The 17066-nt window shown below is 44.9% G+C and overlaps 1 long non-coding RNA gene across 1 annotated transcript; it reads right to left on the bottom strand.

Moving 5' to 3' along the window:
- Nucleotides 1-6614: 6614 nt before the first annotated feature.
- On the bottom strand, nucleotides 6615-11537 carry LOC142786848 (uncharacterized). The gene is made up of 2 exons (XR_012889184.1): nucleotides 11364-11537; nucleotides 6615-6971 (listed from the first exon to the last, which is right to left on the bottom strand). It is a non-coding gene; the product is annotated as an uncharacterized LOC142786848 (long non-coding RNA).
- Between the last annotated feature and the right edge of the window lie 5529 nt (nucleotides 11538-17066).

Here is a 17066-nt window from a genome sequence, read left to right as displayed (position 1 = left end):
ATTCTTCATTCAAGGAGGGCAGAAAACTTTGTGTTTACAAATGCTGAAAATACAAATCCAGCATTTAATAGTGAAAAACAGGCTGCGTAATGTAGAGACCAAGTTTTGAGCCATGTTAGCCAGTTCGTGGTAGTACACGAGTCGGCAAAATGCTCAGGTTTAAATTTGAAAGACGGTAGTTCCAATCACGGAGCCGGTAGCATTAAAGAAGAGAAGACCACAAGATGATGTGGGTAAGGAGGCTAAAACGCTGAAGTCTAATCATTATTTTAATTATGGCCTGCAGTAGTGATCAGGCAAAGTTCTAAACACAGCATTCTGCACGGTGCTGGTGGCCCAGTGCGCATAGTGTTAGGTTCATAAGCAGAATCATCCTGGTTCGATTGGAAAACCTGGAATCGCTGACACATAAGGAAGTGACCCAGACACATTACAGCCGTAGACAAATGTGCGTGCTGTCCCATAATATATGAAAGTGGATAAAGGTAACGCGGAAACCAACAATGCGTGCGGGCCTTATGTCACATATATTTAAGGCGGGCCCCTTGCTTTCGGAAACAAAAAGATTTTTTTTACAAAGTATGGGTCACACACTACACCTGTATAGTACTGTGAGGCACGGGGGCCTATGCCACCAAGTTGCCACAAGGTGGAGTGCGACAAAACTTCAGAAAATAAAAAGAAAATGTAAGAGCAGTAATTCTTGTTGCCGAATTGGCCGCCAGCGGTATTCGAACTACTAACCTTTCAGTTATGAAACGAGCACTTAACCTCTCAGCCACTGGTACGTCACAGCAGTGCGTAACCTGCAATGTTAGGCTGAATGTTGTCCTTTTGATCATTCGAAACTGATAGCCACATATGACCTTTAAATAATGCGTGAGAAACAGCGCCTGAACTGGTGAATCGATGCAATTGCTAGCACCGACTGAAAAACAAGCCATATATTTTCAACCATACGTTCAAAAACCGCAGAGCTGTACTCGCATTTTCATTTAATTACAGGAAGGTGACTGGTTCGAATTCCACCGTCGCCCTCATGTTGAACATGAATTCATTGAAGGCTTTACATTTTGATTTTCTAAAGTTTTATTTTCTGAAGTTACTCAATCTCTTTGAATTCGAATTAGGTGACCTTAAGCCAGTGCTTGGTATCGAACTCCGTACCTCTGAGAGTGGAATCAGGCTTTTATACGTATTTTGTGAGCTAAATGTTCCCTGGTACGTATGCTTTTCTACAAATCATGTGGAAATGCACTCGAAAAAGTTGAGACCCTTATCATCCATGATAAAGCTCTACTTTTGTTTGGCTTCACAGCTGGAAACGCTGCGCCCCTCAGGCATTTTTTCCGTACTAAATGCTCCCTTGTACTTACGCTTCTCAGCGGTACATGTCGAAAAGCACTCTAAAAAGTTGAGGCCCTTATCACCCCTGATAAGTCTCAACTTTTGTCTGAAGTCACAGCTCGAAATGATGCACCCAGCAGTGTTTTTCGATCTAAATGACCCCTGTAACGTTTAACTTCCTGCAATACACGTAAAAAGCAGCCGAAAAAGTTGAGGCCCTTATCACCCATGATAACGCTCAACTTTTTTCTGACGTCAGAGCTCTAAACGAGGCACCCAGCAGGCGTAAAGTAAACGTACCAGAGCACATTTAACTCATAAAATAAGCTTAAACGTAAACATTTTGACAGCAATCTGTCTGGCTGGGTAGAAAAGTTTAGAAAATTGAAATTGCTCCAGCCACAGTTCAAATAGAGTCCGACGTTTCGATACCGACTCGGTCCCTTCGTCAGGGGGTGACTGTCTTGGTCATGGAAGTGTCGTCGCGTCGTGTTTTCTCACCACGGCTCCGGCTTTCCCTTTCCACCACGTTTCGGAGACCGTGAACGTACACCGAAGGCATTGTTCCCAGCGAGCGGTTCATGTTGGCAGGCGTATGCTGAATGTGCCAAGACTCGAGCAAGAGCCTCTTTCCCAAATTCCGTTCTGTTTCAATAACAGAAGCGCCGTCTAAGTCAATTTTATGGTCGTGCTTCTCGCAGTGCTCCGCCAGAGCGCTACGTTGCACTTCCATCTTCCTGACGTCGTTCTTGTGTTGGCGCATTCTTTCCGGGAAACACTTGCTCTCGCCTATGTAGCAGGCTGGACACCCAGAACACGACACTTTGTAGACAACGCCCGGGTGTAGCTCCCTCGGAGGTCGGTCTTTCGGCCGCGGTAGCAAGCGAGCGAGCGTCGAAACAGGTTTATGGATTACCGTGACCCCGGCTTTTCCTAGGACTCTCGAGAGCTGTTCACTTATGCCCGGCACATATGGAATGGCGACGCGGTTGTTCGGCGTCTTCGTTTCTCTCGTGTGCGGTGGTGTGGCCAGGGCGGAAAGGGGGTCGGGCGGTGTGTCGCTTGCAGGTGTCTTTCCGCGGTGCGGTGGTTGTCGTCTCGACAAACGGCGTGATGCCCGGCGAATGAACGCTTCTGTGTAGCCATTCCTTCGTAGCTCGGCGACAATCCTCTTTTCTTCTTTCTTCCTCTCACGTTCCGACGTGCAGATTACTCGTGCACGTGAAAGAAGTGCCGAAACCACTGCAGCTTTGTGGGCAGTTGGATGACAGGACGCAAAATGCAAATACCTGCCGGTGTGAGTTGGCTTTCTATACACCGAAAAGGTCATGCGCTCGCCCTGTCGTCTGACTAAAACATCGAGAAACGGAAGCGCCCCGTCTCGCTCTCGTTCCACCGTGAACTGTATCGCTTGGTCGATGGAGTTTAGATGTTCGAGGAAGCTGTCTACTGCTGCCTTCTTTATTATGCAAAAACAGTCATCCACGTACCTCACAAATACTTTCGGCCTGTCAATAAAGGAGCCCAGTGCCGTCTCTTCTATGTGTTCCATTGTGAGGTTCGCAGCCGTAACGGAGATCGCCGCTCCCATCGCGGTCCCGCTGGCTTGTCTGTAGAAGCTCCCGTTGACGCTGAAATACGTCCCCTTGAGGCAGTATTCCAGTAGGCGACACAGTTCGTCGACGCCCAGGCAGGTTCTTTCATCCAAGAGCTCGTCTTGGTTCAACGCTGCTCGTGCGCTAGATACCGCTAGTGCTACGGGCACACTGGTGAACAGGGATACGACGTCGAACGAGACGAAGCATTCATCGCTGCTCACGGTCACATCTCTCATGCGCTCCAAGAAGTGGCTGGCGTCGCGTATGTGGGTTGGTGTTTGCCCCACGAGCGGCGCGAGAGTCCGGTGGAGATACTTGGACAGCGCCCGGAGTGGAGATGTTGTAAAATCCGCGATAGGACGGAGCGGGACTGTGGGCTTGTGGCTCTTGGGAAGCCCGTAAAATCCTGGTGCAGAGCCGTTCCGGCAGATGAGCTGGAGGTATGTGTTTCTCGCCTTCGGGTGCGCTTTAAAGATATCCGCCAGGAGCTTGTTCATTTCCCTTTGGACACTTGGTGTGGGGTCCTTCGTCAGCTTTTCGTAGGCCGGACTGTCCAGCAGGTCTCGCACTTTGTCGTTGTATGCCTCCCTGTCGAGCAGGACCATTGCGTTTCCTTTGCTTGCTGGGTGCATCGTTTCGAGCTGTGACGTCAGACAAATGTTGAGCTTTATCATGGTTGATAAGCGCCTAAACTTTTTAACTACTTTTTGACGTGTATTCCAGAAAAGGAAACATACCAGTACACATTTAGCTCGGAAAATAGGTATGAGCATCTGCTACAACTTTGGGAAGTATCGGGTTCGATACCCAGTGCCGGCCAGGAGTCACCTTTGCAAGTAACTTCAGAAAATAAAACTTTAACAGTGTTGGGCTGATAATCCGCTTTTAGATTTTTCGAAACTGATAATCGCATGTGACTATTGAAAAAATTGTGAAACATTGCACCTGAATGCGTAAATTGATGCAATTGGGGTGGCTCCGATTTGCAAAAAAGCTATATATTTTGACCGATGGGTTAAAATAATGCACAGCTGTAGTCGCATTTTGGTTTCATAACATTAAGGCCACCTAATCAAACGCCGCTGTCGTCCTCGTGTTCAATAAGAATTCGTTAAAGGCTGTGTGTTATTGTAGCCCCTAGTTGAAATGGTATGGCTCATTTCCGTGTACGTATGCTTTCCTGCAATACACGTCGAAATGCACTCAAAAAAGTTGAGGTCCTTACCACCCATGTTAAGGCTCAAAAATTTGTCTGTCGTCACAGCTCGAAACGATGCATCCCGCAGGCGTATTTCAGAGCAAAATGTTCCCTGGTAAGTTAGCTTTCCTGCAATATATGTCGAAAAGCACTCGAAAAAATTGAGGCCCTTATCACGCATGATAAGGCTCAACTTTTGTATGACGTCAAAGCTCAAAACGATTCGTCCAGCAGGCGTATTACATAGTCTGAATGTTCCCTGGTTTTGTTTTTTTGCAATACATCTCGAAAAGCACTCGAAAAAGTTGAGGCCCTTATCACCCATGATAAGGCTCAAGTTTTGTCTGACGTCACAGCTCGAATCTATGCAGCCAGCATGCGTAAATGGGAAGATTTCGCTCGGAAAATCCGCATGCTGGGTGCACCGTTTTGAGCTGTGACGTCAGAAAAAAGCTGAGCCTTATCATGGGTGATAAGGGCCTCAACTTTTTAGACTGCTTTTCGACACGTGTTGCAGAAAAGCTAGCGCACCAAGGAACATTACCTCTGAACATATGCATGCTGTATGCATCGTTTCGAGCCTTGACTTCATACAAAAGTTGTGCCTTATCATGGTTGATAAGAGCCTCAACTTTTCGGGCTGTTTTTTGACACGTAGTGCAGTGAAGTAAATGTTACAGGGGTGATTTGGCTGGGAAAATACGCCTGCTGGGTGCATCATTTCGAGCTGTGACGTCCGACAAAAGTTTAGCCTTATCAAGAGTGATAAGGACCTCAACTTTTTTGAGGAATTTTCAACATGTACTGCAGAGAAGCGTACGTCACCGGGACATTTAGCTGGAAAAAAATGCCTGATGGGTGCAACGTTATGAGCTGTGACGTCAGACGTAAGATTAGCCTTACCACGGGTGATAAGGGCCTCAACTTTTTCGAGTGCATTTCCTCATGATTTGTAGAAAAGCATACGTACCAGGGAACATTTCGCTCGGAAAATACGTATAAGGGCCTGATTCCACTCTGACAGTACCAAGTTCGATACTAAGCACTGGCTTGAGGTCACCTAATTCAAATTCAAAGAGATTGAGTAACTTCAGAAAATAAAACTTTAGAAAATCAAAATGTAAAGCCTTTAATGAATTTATGTTCAACATGAGGGCGACAGTGGAATTCGAACCAGTGACCTTCCTGTAATGAAATGAAAATGCGAGTACAGCTCTGCGTTTTTTAAACGTATGGTTGAAAATATATGACTTGTTTTCCAGTCGGTGCTAGCAATTGCATCGATTTACCAATTCAAGCGCTGTTTCTCGCGCATTATTTGAAGGTCATATGTGGCTATCATTTTCGAATGATCTAAAGGACAACGATCAGCCTGACGTTGTAGGTTACACACTGGTGTGACGTACCAGTGGCTGAGAGGTTACGTGTTCGTTTCATAACCGGAGGGTTAGTGGTTCGAATGCCGCTGTCGGTCAATTTTGCAACTTGAATTACAGCTTTTACAATTTTATTTTCTGATGTTTTGTCGCACTCCACCTTGTGGCAACTGGGTGGCATGAGAACTCCGTGCCTCATGGTACCATACAGGTGTAGTGTGTGACCCATACTTTGTAAAGAAAATCTTTTTGTTTTCGAAAGAAAGAGGCCCGCCTTAAATATATGTCGTATAAAGACCACACGCAATGTTGTTTTCCACATTTAATTTATTCACTTTCACATATTATGGGGCAGCACGCACATTTGACTACGACTGTAATGTGTCTGAGTGACTTCCTGATGGGTCAGCAATTCCAACTTTGTCAATCGAACCAGGAACGTTTTGGTTATGAACCGAACAGTATACGCACTGGGCCACCAGCACTGCACAGGATGCTGTGTTTAGAACTTTGTCTAGTCACTACTACAGGCCACGTTAAAAAATAATGATCGGACTTCTGCGTTTTACCTTCCGTACCCACATCGTCTTGTGGCCTTCACTTCCTTAACGCCACCGGCTCCGTGATTTGAAGCACCGCCTTTTGGTTTAAACTGAGCACCTTACCGACTCGGAGACTGGCACGAACTTGTAACATGGCTTAAAACTTGGTCTGTACGTTACGCAGCCCATCCTTCATTGCATTTGTCTTGGTGCACGAAAAGTTTGCTGGAAAATATATAGATGTCAAAAATATTCAGTTCTGAGGTTTTTCTATGTTTTGAAGTTTTGCGTTAAAATGGCAAACCAAGGTTGCATGGCAGCCTGCTTGGTTATCCCTAGTATCCGAGGAATACCGTTTGCAGGATGGGACAGAGAAGAAGACACATAACTCATACACAGCCCTATGAAAGTGGTAAAGTCTTGGCAAAGCCTCTATATTTTTATTTCTTGTAATTTTCCAGTGAGCTGACAAGATTTATTTGCTCACTATTTTTCACCGAAGGTGTAGGGACGCGTCTACGCGTATTGAAGGAAGACAACTGGACGGCGTGAATCCCAAATCTCAACCAACTTTATTCTTGTATCTTCGCTCGCCACGCCCTGCCCTTCCGCGCATGCTAAAGCAGTTGAGTAGACGAGAGGGAAACAATTAAAAGAGGAGAACTTTCCGCGTTTTCTTTAATCGATTTGTCGGCGGCCACCATAGCACTCCCAGCAAGTGAGTTTTCAAACGATACTAAAGGTCTAGGTGAGCGGGCGCTCTTGATAGCAGCCCGCAGTGCGTCAGCCCAAGTCTCGTTAGCTTGTGCTGGTGTTGAAGCTGGGGGTCCCAGAGAAAGCAACCTCGGCTGAGGCTCCGTCGTATCTTCGCCGTCCATGTTTCTGGCTTGATGTGGTGCAGGAACACAACCTGCAGCATTCGTTCCAGCAGTACGTTAGTCGGATGGCTGCCTTGCACACGCGTCTCTCCTATAGCCCATCTGCAATACAACCATTTATGCAAGCGTGCTGCTATCATCGTGTTTCATTCAAACTGACCCCATTTTATTGGGCACGGGCTTTCACTGAACATACTTTAGAATTTACAAAAGTGTTCGACTCCATGTCTCACCAAACAATACTTGAGGAACTACGTAAAATTAGATGTGGAAGAAAACGTACAGTCACATAAACTCTTTCCTAACAAACCAAACGGCTTCAACTGGCACCATGCAGGTCAAAGCAATCAACGTTAATGCCAATACTCAAGTGCGCCAACCCGGAGTATTCTATTGAATCCCCTCTCCTTTTTAATTTTGGGATGAGCAAGCTCACCCTATACTTAGTAGAGGAACCCTAGCTAGATACAGCAGACAACATAATGTGATAACACCTCCTGGAAAACCGGAAGGCGCGATTATCGTCCATTGACATCGTTGCCTTTTTGGAGCGTTTACTGCGTCAGTTTCATTATCGGTAGCGGAGTGCCGCAATGCTGTTTTGACAAAGAGCGCTCACATGCCAACATGATATATGTGTTTTTTTCATGAAATAATGGTGGTACTGCTTTCGGAGTTTTTGATAGCGTCATTTATGACAGATTGAGGGTATTCTCAACAAATAAGTAAGAAGGTGCTTCGAAACTGCACATATTGTTACCTATAGCATTTTCGCGTTGAAAATAGACCTGATCGCCTCATTAAACTCACCTCAACGCATATTGCAAGAGAAAAACAAAAAGCTACCGTGCTGCACTGAGCTTGATGGTGGTATGGCAAGAAAAGGAAAGAAAGGTCGCCGCATTCTAGTTTCCTTGTAGCCGTTTACGTGCGCTACTTAGTTGAAAGCACTTATTGATATGTTACAGTTTTAAGACGAAAAAGCATGGTCAACTGTGTGGTGTGTTAAGACCAGGCATCAACGGCATCCCACCTCTTCTGCCCCTAGTCGATGCGGCTTGTGTCCGGTGGTTCTCGTCGTAGGTAGCTAGCTGACCGCCACCCCCTGACCCGTTTAGCCTATCTTGCATGGAGAAAGGCGCATTCTTCGGAAAAAGTTTTACGGAGGTTTATTCACACATAATACGTAGAAGAGAAATCAAAGGAGGAGCTACATTCTGACAATCTCATGTCCAAAAGCTCTAAATTGAAAAAGCCCTCAAAGCAGCCCGCGAAGGCTGATTATAAAACAGTTTCGTTTTTCAGATTCAAGGATGTGGGAAACTGCTCCAAATTACACTATCCAATTCCTGGACACGCACCACTTCCGATGGGACTGCCCGTGCGTCAGCGTCCTTGACTTGGACGGAGTGACCACACTGGAGCTGTGGCACCAAAGTGTTTTCTCTCTGGCGCGAGAAGGTCTTTGGGGTGGTGGGGATCATACCGACGCGTCAAAAAGACCACGGCGACGTCACTGTTCCTTCGAAGAAAATTGTCGCGACCAAAAGTCATTGTGGTCGACGGTGACACCGGACTGCAGGGCGCATCACTCCCTGGCTTGGAATGACGATACACTGGCTTGAAAGGCTTTCAGCAGGCTAGCAGTCCCCTGTCGACTCGTTAGAAGTACACGCATGCAGCTGCCCTTCTCGGCCCAAGCGCCGAATTTAAAGGGGTATCCTGGTGGGGGACGAACACTCGGGCGATAAAGGCGGAGTCTATTAACGTCATTTCGCGCGAAGTCTCCACAAATGTTTCCCCCTCATAGGGACGAGGTGAACGGAGTGGGACACCAGTGTTACTGGACTACTCTGGTGGTTTATATCAGCCGTTTGACCAGCTGCTGACTACGAGCTGCAGACAACCATGCAGCTGCCGACTGAACACCCAGCACTGATCTCTGTAGAAATAAGTACAACAATGTGGCCAAACAAGAGCCCGAAATCGCGCCATATCCATCGCTGCCGGGGGATCGTTTGTCCTATCGGGGAAAAGGTCCACGTCCGCTCCGAGGAGTCGCGCCCGCTAATCTATGACGGTGTGATCACGTGGAACACAATGCCGTCCGTGTCCTCCGTCAATTTCTCTCTCGTGGGAATGTCACATAGGAGGTGCTACAAATATTCAAACCTTCGTGACGATGTTGCTAAACCTTTTCGAATGTTTGACAAGCTCCCTGGCACAGTTCCGCCGTCTGAAAGTATTCTCATGAAAGAAGATGTAATGTTTATATTAAAAAAATATCTTTTCTGTAAATATTTTCAATTTTTTAGTTCGTGCACTGAATAAGACCAAATACATACATACATACATACATACCGGAACGCATCCCTCACTGAGAATGGTACATAAGAGGTAAGTTTTACCGGTGTACCCATTCATTGATCCTCATGTGGGGTTTAACATTCCAAAACCACCATATGATTATGAGAGACGCTGTAGTGGAGGGCTCCGGACATTTTGACCACATGGGGTTCTTTAACGAGCTCCCAAATCTGAGCACACGGCCCTACAACATTTCCGCCTCCATCAAAAATGCAGCCGCCGCAACCGGGATTCAATCCCGCGACCTGCGGGTCAGCCGCCGAGTACCTTAGCCACTAGACCACCGTGGTGGGACTATCAGTATACTCATGTACAGTGTAGCAACCGGGAGGCTTACGAAAAGGTTTTACCTCAAATTCAGGGTGACGCAGCGAGCCATAGAAATAAAAATTGTTGGTGCTACAAGAAGGGAGCGCAGTGAGTTAGGGAACGAACAAGCGTTAAGGACATTTTACTCAAAATCTAGAACAGTAATTTGGCATGGGACAGGGCATCTCAAAGGTAACATAACATATTTTTTATTCAATACTATATGTAACTACTCGTATAGCAGTATACGAAGACAATTCCTTCCTTCACAAAGAGAAATAATCAAGTGCAAAAATGAAAGACATTGTTTTTTTATTTAGAATCAATCAGCAATAGTTTAAAGAAAGTACATCTGCTCGAAATGTTCAATAAAAGAGTGTACACAGGAAAGTGAGCATACAAAAGGCAATAAATATATGAGGGCATTCTGTCCTGCCTTGAAGAGCAACAAGCCGTACTGTCTATTTATGAATCACAAGGAACGAACTCTTCACTAAAGGACCGCATTTCTACCGATATGCTGCATAGTGACCACCCTCGTTTCTGGCCTTAATACCTAATTTACACTGTGTTCTTGTTTCCGTATGTTGCTGTTTCGCGCACTTCAGCTTGATGAACCATTTGAAACACTGGGCAAGTTGGATGAATTCATGTAAAAATATAAACCCAGAACAAATTTGAATTAAGGAATGCATTCACATAGCACCTTACAAATAAGCAACATGCTTAGAGCGAACATTTTTTGGGAAAAAAAAGGTGACCATCCCTTCTGAACCATTCAATAAGGGTTTCTGAAAGAATTCCCCGATTGCACGAGACTTTTTAAGACGCACCTCAAGAAAAATGAAGCGGACTACCTCATGAAATGATTACAGTGCGCGACAAGCACAGCACGCAGGCATTGTACGAATTCACAGACTCACGCATGCATAAAAATTCATTCAGGCAGACGTGCGCTGCTTGAAATTGCGAACCAGCATTTACGTACCATTTCCAACACACGTGTAGAGTGTGACGTAGCCATTTACGAGGAAGAATGCAAAGAACGACTATAAGGTACAGGTTAACCTTTTAGTGTCTAGCTAGCTCAGCTGCAAACAGACGAGGCAGGACAGCAAGGTACCCTTGAACGTATGATCCTCTTATCACACAGTAGGTACAATGAATAGTACAGCGGGGCTGTACGATGAACTCTAATCACAATGATGTCACGCTATCTTTTGGGACAGCAGGTGTCGTCGCAGAAAGGCGTGGGTTTTTGGAATGGCTATGCATGACACTTAGAATGACAATGACAGGGCATGAAGCACTGCTGTCAGCAGTAGATGTCATTGACTGCAGGTACCTGTGGAGATAACGTTGAGGTGCACCGAATGCCCCGTCGTGGTGGTCTAGTGGTTAAGGTACCAGGCTGCTGATGACCCGCAGGTCGCGGGATCGAATCCCGGCTGCGGCGGCTGCATTACCGATGGAGGCGGAAATGTTGTAGGCCCGATTTGGGTGCACAGACAGGAAATGTAGGCCCGATTTTTTTGCTCAGATTTGGGTGCACGTTAAAGAACCCCAGGTGGTATAAATTTCTGGAGCCCTCCACTACGGCGTCTCTCATAATCATACGGTGATTTTGGGACGTTAAACCCCACATATCGTCAGGTGCACCGAATGGTGAACGACCAGCAACTGAGCATTTTGCTATCGCCCCGCCAGGACATTGTCGTACGGTACGTAGGAACCAGCCGCATACTTACGTGTTTTTGAAGTTGAGCATAGTATGGACGGACAGCAGGCAGCAGGACACTAACAGCCACAAAGTAAAACAAGCGTGGAAACAGTCAGCAATGAAAGAAGGGGCAATCTGTCGGAGTTGCGGCGGGGTGCTAGACGATGCATTGTGCGTAGCAGCTGACGAAAGCTGCTGCAGGACAAATGATAGGCAGGTAACTCGTGATAATCCCCTGCTAGCAAGAAAGTGCGGCGCACCAGAAAAAAAACTGATAACAGAGCTGAGCTACTTGCCACCTATTGAAAAAAAAAAAACAGGGCGTGCCAGCGTGGGCATAAGAAGAAAGCCAGGATACCACAAACTCAAGGTGCGCTCAGCAGCTGAAAAAGAAGGAAGGCGCAAAAACTTCTCCGCGCGTGACCATGCTATATAGGAACCTATCAATCAGACATGCGTGGGGGTCTACGTAAAATATAGCTGTTAAGGCATTTGATTTCATCTTCATGCAAGTCAAACGATTATAGGCTCACGCATGTGCTACCACTATTATAGATATGTCGTGCCTCAATCATCAGACGTGTTTCTTTACGACAGTACAGAACTGCGCATTTATCAAATTTTGACGGGTACTTACATTCTCAATGTTGTAAAGAAAGATTTGAAGGTGGGCTTATGATTATCAATCTCTCATGTTCCAATAATTTCTGGTTAATGCAGCTTTCCGTCCGTCCAAAGCAGAAGCGGCCGCGGCTGAAAAGAACCTTGTAAAATACACTTGTACCACAATGAGCGCATTTGAATGGTGCGTTTTACGAAGCAAATATAGGTCTGTTTCTTGTCTTTTACTGGGTCATTTTTTCTCTGCACTTCAGCGCAAAGTTTACCGAGGTTATAGGCTGCCTTCGAAACATCTTTCACGCTGTAGTTACTTCCTACTTTTTTAAGCCTGTGAGATACGCAACAACTTACCATACGTTTCTTCATATATATCATTTTCTGCAACCACCTTTAACTTCTTTAAACATTCAGCGAAAACAACCACAGCGAGAAGAGTATAACTTTTTAAAAAATAAAAACTCCTTAAACTTACGCACACTTTACTCGGTGCACAGCCTGAATGGTAGGTTTCTGCCAATACACCCAGCAGCCCAGAGTAAGCGGTGCAGACTTTGTCAGACACTGAATTTCGTTTCCATGGGACACGGTTAATCTCTGGGTTGACGAAAATTCATAGCGCCGAATCAAACGATAAACAAGCATTTCGGTGTTTGCCCGATCACAAACACAAAATCGCTAAATGGCCAAGACCTCAATGTTACACGTTGGGAAGGAAATGCAGGTTTGGATTCACAGATTTCTTGACGTACTACGGAAACAGTGGAGAGGTCACAGGCGCTGAACCTCCTTCATGGGTGTCTTGGTGAAAAAAAAAACATATTGTGTCTTAGGTCAAGGTGCGTGTTCTAGACCTAAAATTATAAAGGTACCACGGGATCAAGGGCGAAAGGGAGAGGAAAACATGAGCCCACAATGATTAGCCCTTTCGTAGACATGGGCTTGTCCGGGATTGGCATCACGCCCAGTGACGAAAACATGGTGAGGCACGAAACAAACGAGACACGGAAAAAAAAAATTCGACACACGCTCTAGCAGCAAGCAGCGCGCAGGTCGCGCGGGAAATCGAGAGCAATGTCCATTCGTCAGTACCGACCTGCTACTCCATTGAATCTACTTGTGTGAAATGAAATTCCGGATGCCGTTTTCTTTCCCGACATTTCGCGCCCGTGCACGTTTCGGCGCGAAATAATAGTCGTGAATTAATGAAATGTGGAAAGGGCCGACGTCATTGTCGCAATCGTGAAAGGACCACTGTCAGCCGTTGCCTTCCTAGTGTTCGCTAAGCGTTCCTACAGTGTTCGTTACGCCTCAACATGCCAATCAGTTTTTTACACCTTCGCCAGGGAGACGACCTGGTGTGGCCACGGCCAAGGCACGGCATACTGAATTGAATGAAACAATTGCGCCCATTTGGCCATTCAGTTTTACAACCAACCAGTTTTACAGCTAACAATAGTTAATGTCCGTGCCACAGTGTAGGTATGAGTGGGGCCCCCAATTAAAGAGATGCCGAAGCTGGAAGGTCCGTCGTTGACCCATGCGGTGGTACCACGAGCTCTTTGTTGATTAGGCTTGACCTATTGAACTGGGAAGACGCATAATAGAAGTAAACGGCTGGCAGGCAAAACTTAATGAAAAATTAAGCTTCACCTTTAAGAGTGCAAACGTGATAACAATATTTCGTCCTATACAAAGACTTCGCGCGTGAAATGTTTTTCACTCTACTGTGCATCCACTACGTGGCCTTAAGAGAATAGGTGCAGCTACGTGTGTGGCTTATTTTTGCTTACTTCTATTTATTTTTGTTACCTCAAAGTTTTCAGTTTAGGGGTTGTACATGAGAGGTGATGAACACTTTAACACAACAAATGTCGGACAATATCCTTCTTCAAGATTTCCGATGTTGAAGTAGTGCACGGTACCGGCAGGGAGAGCGTTGAAGTCTTTAGGCGTAAGCACAAAAAAGTACGATGAGTGGGCTACGGTCCAAGCATGGGGCGGGTGAACGGTTTTGGTGTAGTTTGGTCTGCTAGAATGGCAATGACCTGGAATGATCACAGATATACGACGGGTAGCGTGATAAAATTCATGAAAAAGACAAAGGCGGGCAATTTTGAGACGAGAAGCAAGAATAGGATCGGTAATACGAGATCTTAGCTCTATAATGCTGTTGTATGAATAATTAGAGAAGATAAACCTGGTCGCACATTTCTTAAAAGATTCTAGTCTTTTTATCATAATACATTGGTGCGGATCCCATATGAAACATGCCTATTTTAACTTTGGTAGCAGTAGATTGTTATTTGCTAAATGTTTTATGTAGGTATCTAATACGTGGTTAGCTATGTTCGTTATATTGGTGATGTGGGACATTTAAGAAAGATCAGTAGCGCGTTCAATCCCGAGGTATCTATAGGAAGTAACAGATTAAATAGGAGAGTTAAAAATAAGGTACTGAGGTGCATGATAGTCTTTCTTGGTGTGAAGAGAGACAAGAGGTATCTCGCTCACGTTAAAAGTGACAAACGCCATTTTGAGCACCACTCATCTATGTGGCTTAGTTCAGATTAAAGCGCTAGAATGTCGTTATTGTTGTGAATTGGCCGATAGATGACACAGTCGTCAGCAAATATTCTGATGTTAGTAGGTAGGACTTAGATATATATTAGAAAGAGTAGAGGGCCAAGTTCAGACTCCTGAAGAGCGTTTGACCTAACGTTTGACGAGCTGACCTAACGTTTGAAGAGCGTTTGACCTAATATCACTTTCCTGTGCTGCGTAAGCATATAAACAGGCGGCCAGCATACGGCTGCATGTGGCCATATGCAGTCTAGTAGGAATCGCGTTTCTGGTTAACTAAGGATAATACTAGCTTGTACATAAATATATTAAGCACGTACAATGTTTATTATGTTGTCCAGAAGATCCCCACATCCGTGCTGATGGTACTTACTCCTAGGACGCATTGTTGCGGCTATAAGCACGTGCAAACCCCGAAAGCTGTAACACACAAATTCGAAAATATTTTTGTCGATTAAAACTAAAGGTAATCTGATGAAGATTTCTGAGTGAGTAGCCAATAATTATTGCTACTAAACCTGCTTGTGGGCATATTTATAGCAGGACCACCTCAATGTGGAGTTCACGGCAGAACATATACAAAAATTAACATTTTTGGATATTTATCGCAACCTGTAAAGCTTATTTTGCACTGTATACTCCCGAAATTATTTTTGGTCTACAGCAAAACATTTTGGCACTATGCTAATGTCAACTACTACCTTTCGCTCAATGTTGTCTTTCTATGAAAAAATCCTCAATATGAACTATAAATTCCATAATGGAGGCAACATAAAAATATCCAAGTATCCACAAAAGAGTAAAAGCCTGTAGAACTTACTTTTAGTATAGCGTCAATCATTGTTCCGAAGGTAAAAAGTTGTCTTAACCTGATTGAGAAAGAACAAATTTTTGGACAACGTGTTTAACGAGCTATGGTGTTGATCTTTCCGACAAAAATCAATTGAGGTTTGCAGTACTGAAAAATTTCTTACGCAAAAAATTGTTCTGGTGAAACACTTTTGACCTTAAGCAGATATTTCTGAATTTTTTTTGAGTAAATCGCAGGTGGTCAAGGACTAATGTTGGGACAGTTGGCGTGGGTTGACCGTAAGGGTAATTTGTTAGGAATTTGATGTCAGGTGTGTTGCGGTACTAATAACTTGCGATAAGCCAAAAGCTAGACAATAATTTACAGTCCCTTTCGACGCTTTGTTTAGCTGTAGTTAATCAGAGATCACATCGACTGATACTAGAGAAACTAAAATCACCTAGAAAGATTAATTGTGCATTGATGTATCTTTCAGCAAGTATACATCGGCGTCGGGAGGACGGTAGCAAGTTCCTATATGATAACGAGTGGGTAAGATTGGCTAGAACAGAATAATAGCTATAGGCGAGAAGGAATATCAACAACGCGGCACCGAAGACGACGGCGGGTGGCAATCATGACACTGTCACCTCGCCTGACGTCAAAAACCCAGCGAAAGATGTTAAAAAAGGTTAAGGACAATTCCAATTCACTACCTTAAATAGTATATGTAGCCATGCTTCTGTCAAGGCTATAACGTCAAGGTTCATGGTTTCGATCAAGTTTCGCAATGTGTCTCGTTTCGGAATGAGACTTCTTATGCCAGTATAGATAATGCGCAAGTCATCTAAATTATTCCGCAGCTGGTTAAGGTCGCTGTCTTCTAGCTATGATCTTTGTCGTATAACTTTTTGAGTAGCATGGTCAAACACAACTATCGATAATAAAATTGTTGCTACGTTGCTTGTATGGAGTATATCTATCTTTTGCAAATGCTGCCAGATTTTCATGCGCTTTTTTGGTGTTGTGCAAGTAGCCTTCCGAAATGCTAATTCGTGAATCCTTCGGCTTCCCGACGCATGAGAAGACATGTTTTTTATCTTTATAGTTACTGAGACGTACTATGATGGGCGGACTTTAATTTGGCGGAAACAGCCCTAACCTATGTGCTCTCTCAATGTCTGGGGTTGCGTGGTGACGCCAAAGTTAGTTTCAAAGGCACCCATCACTGATTTTTCGGGCTGCGTCCATGCCTCACGTTCAGCGTCAATGATGCCGAAGAATACTACATCGTTTCGGCGTTATCTGTCTCCGGAATATTCTATCCTTGCTTCAAGGTTTGCCACATGGTTTGCGAAGGCTGCCGATATCCGTAGAAAGTTGCTTTATCGAAGAAGAGTCACTTTCAATCTTTGACAATCATCCTCGTATTTCGGAGAATGCTTCTTTATTTTGAGCTAGCGTGGCATGAATCCACTTGATTCCATTAAGCAAAGTTGCCTGACTTGATTGTATCTCTCGCAAAGCTGACATTATGTGACCATTATGTTGTGTATTGCCAGATCGCGTATTCACAGGGCCAGGGTTTTCTTCCACAAAGCCAGCAAAAAGTAACAACTGTAGATTAACGCGAACACATTCATGAACAATCACAAGACACTGGCCTAGGCATGTCAGTGCTAGTAATCCAAAATGACGAGGTTGCGGTGCGAACAGGGATAAAACGTTTACCTTCACAAA

The sequence above is a fragment of the Rhipicephalus microplus genome, chromosome 2 (genome assembly GCF_043290135.1).
Source record: "Rhipicephalus microplus isolate Deutch F79 chromosome 2, USDA_Rmic, whole genome shotgun sequence".
Lineage (NCBI taxonomy): Eukaryota > Metazoa > Arthropoda > Arachnida > Ixodida > Ixodidae > Rhipicephalus > Rhipicephalus microplus.
The sequence above is the reverse complement of the archived record's forward strand: the minus strand, read 5'-3'. Positions and strand labels throughout refer to the sequence as shown.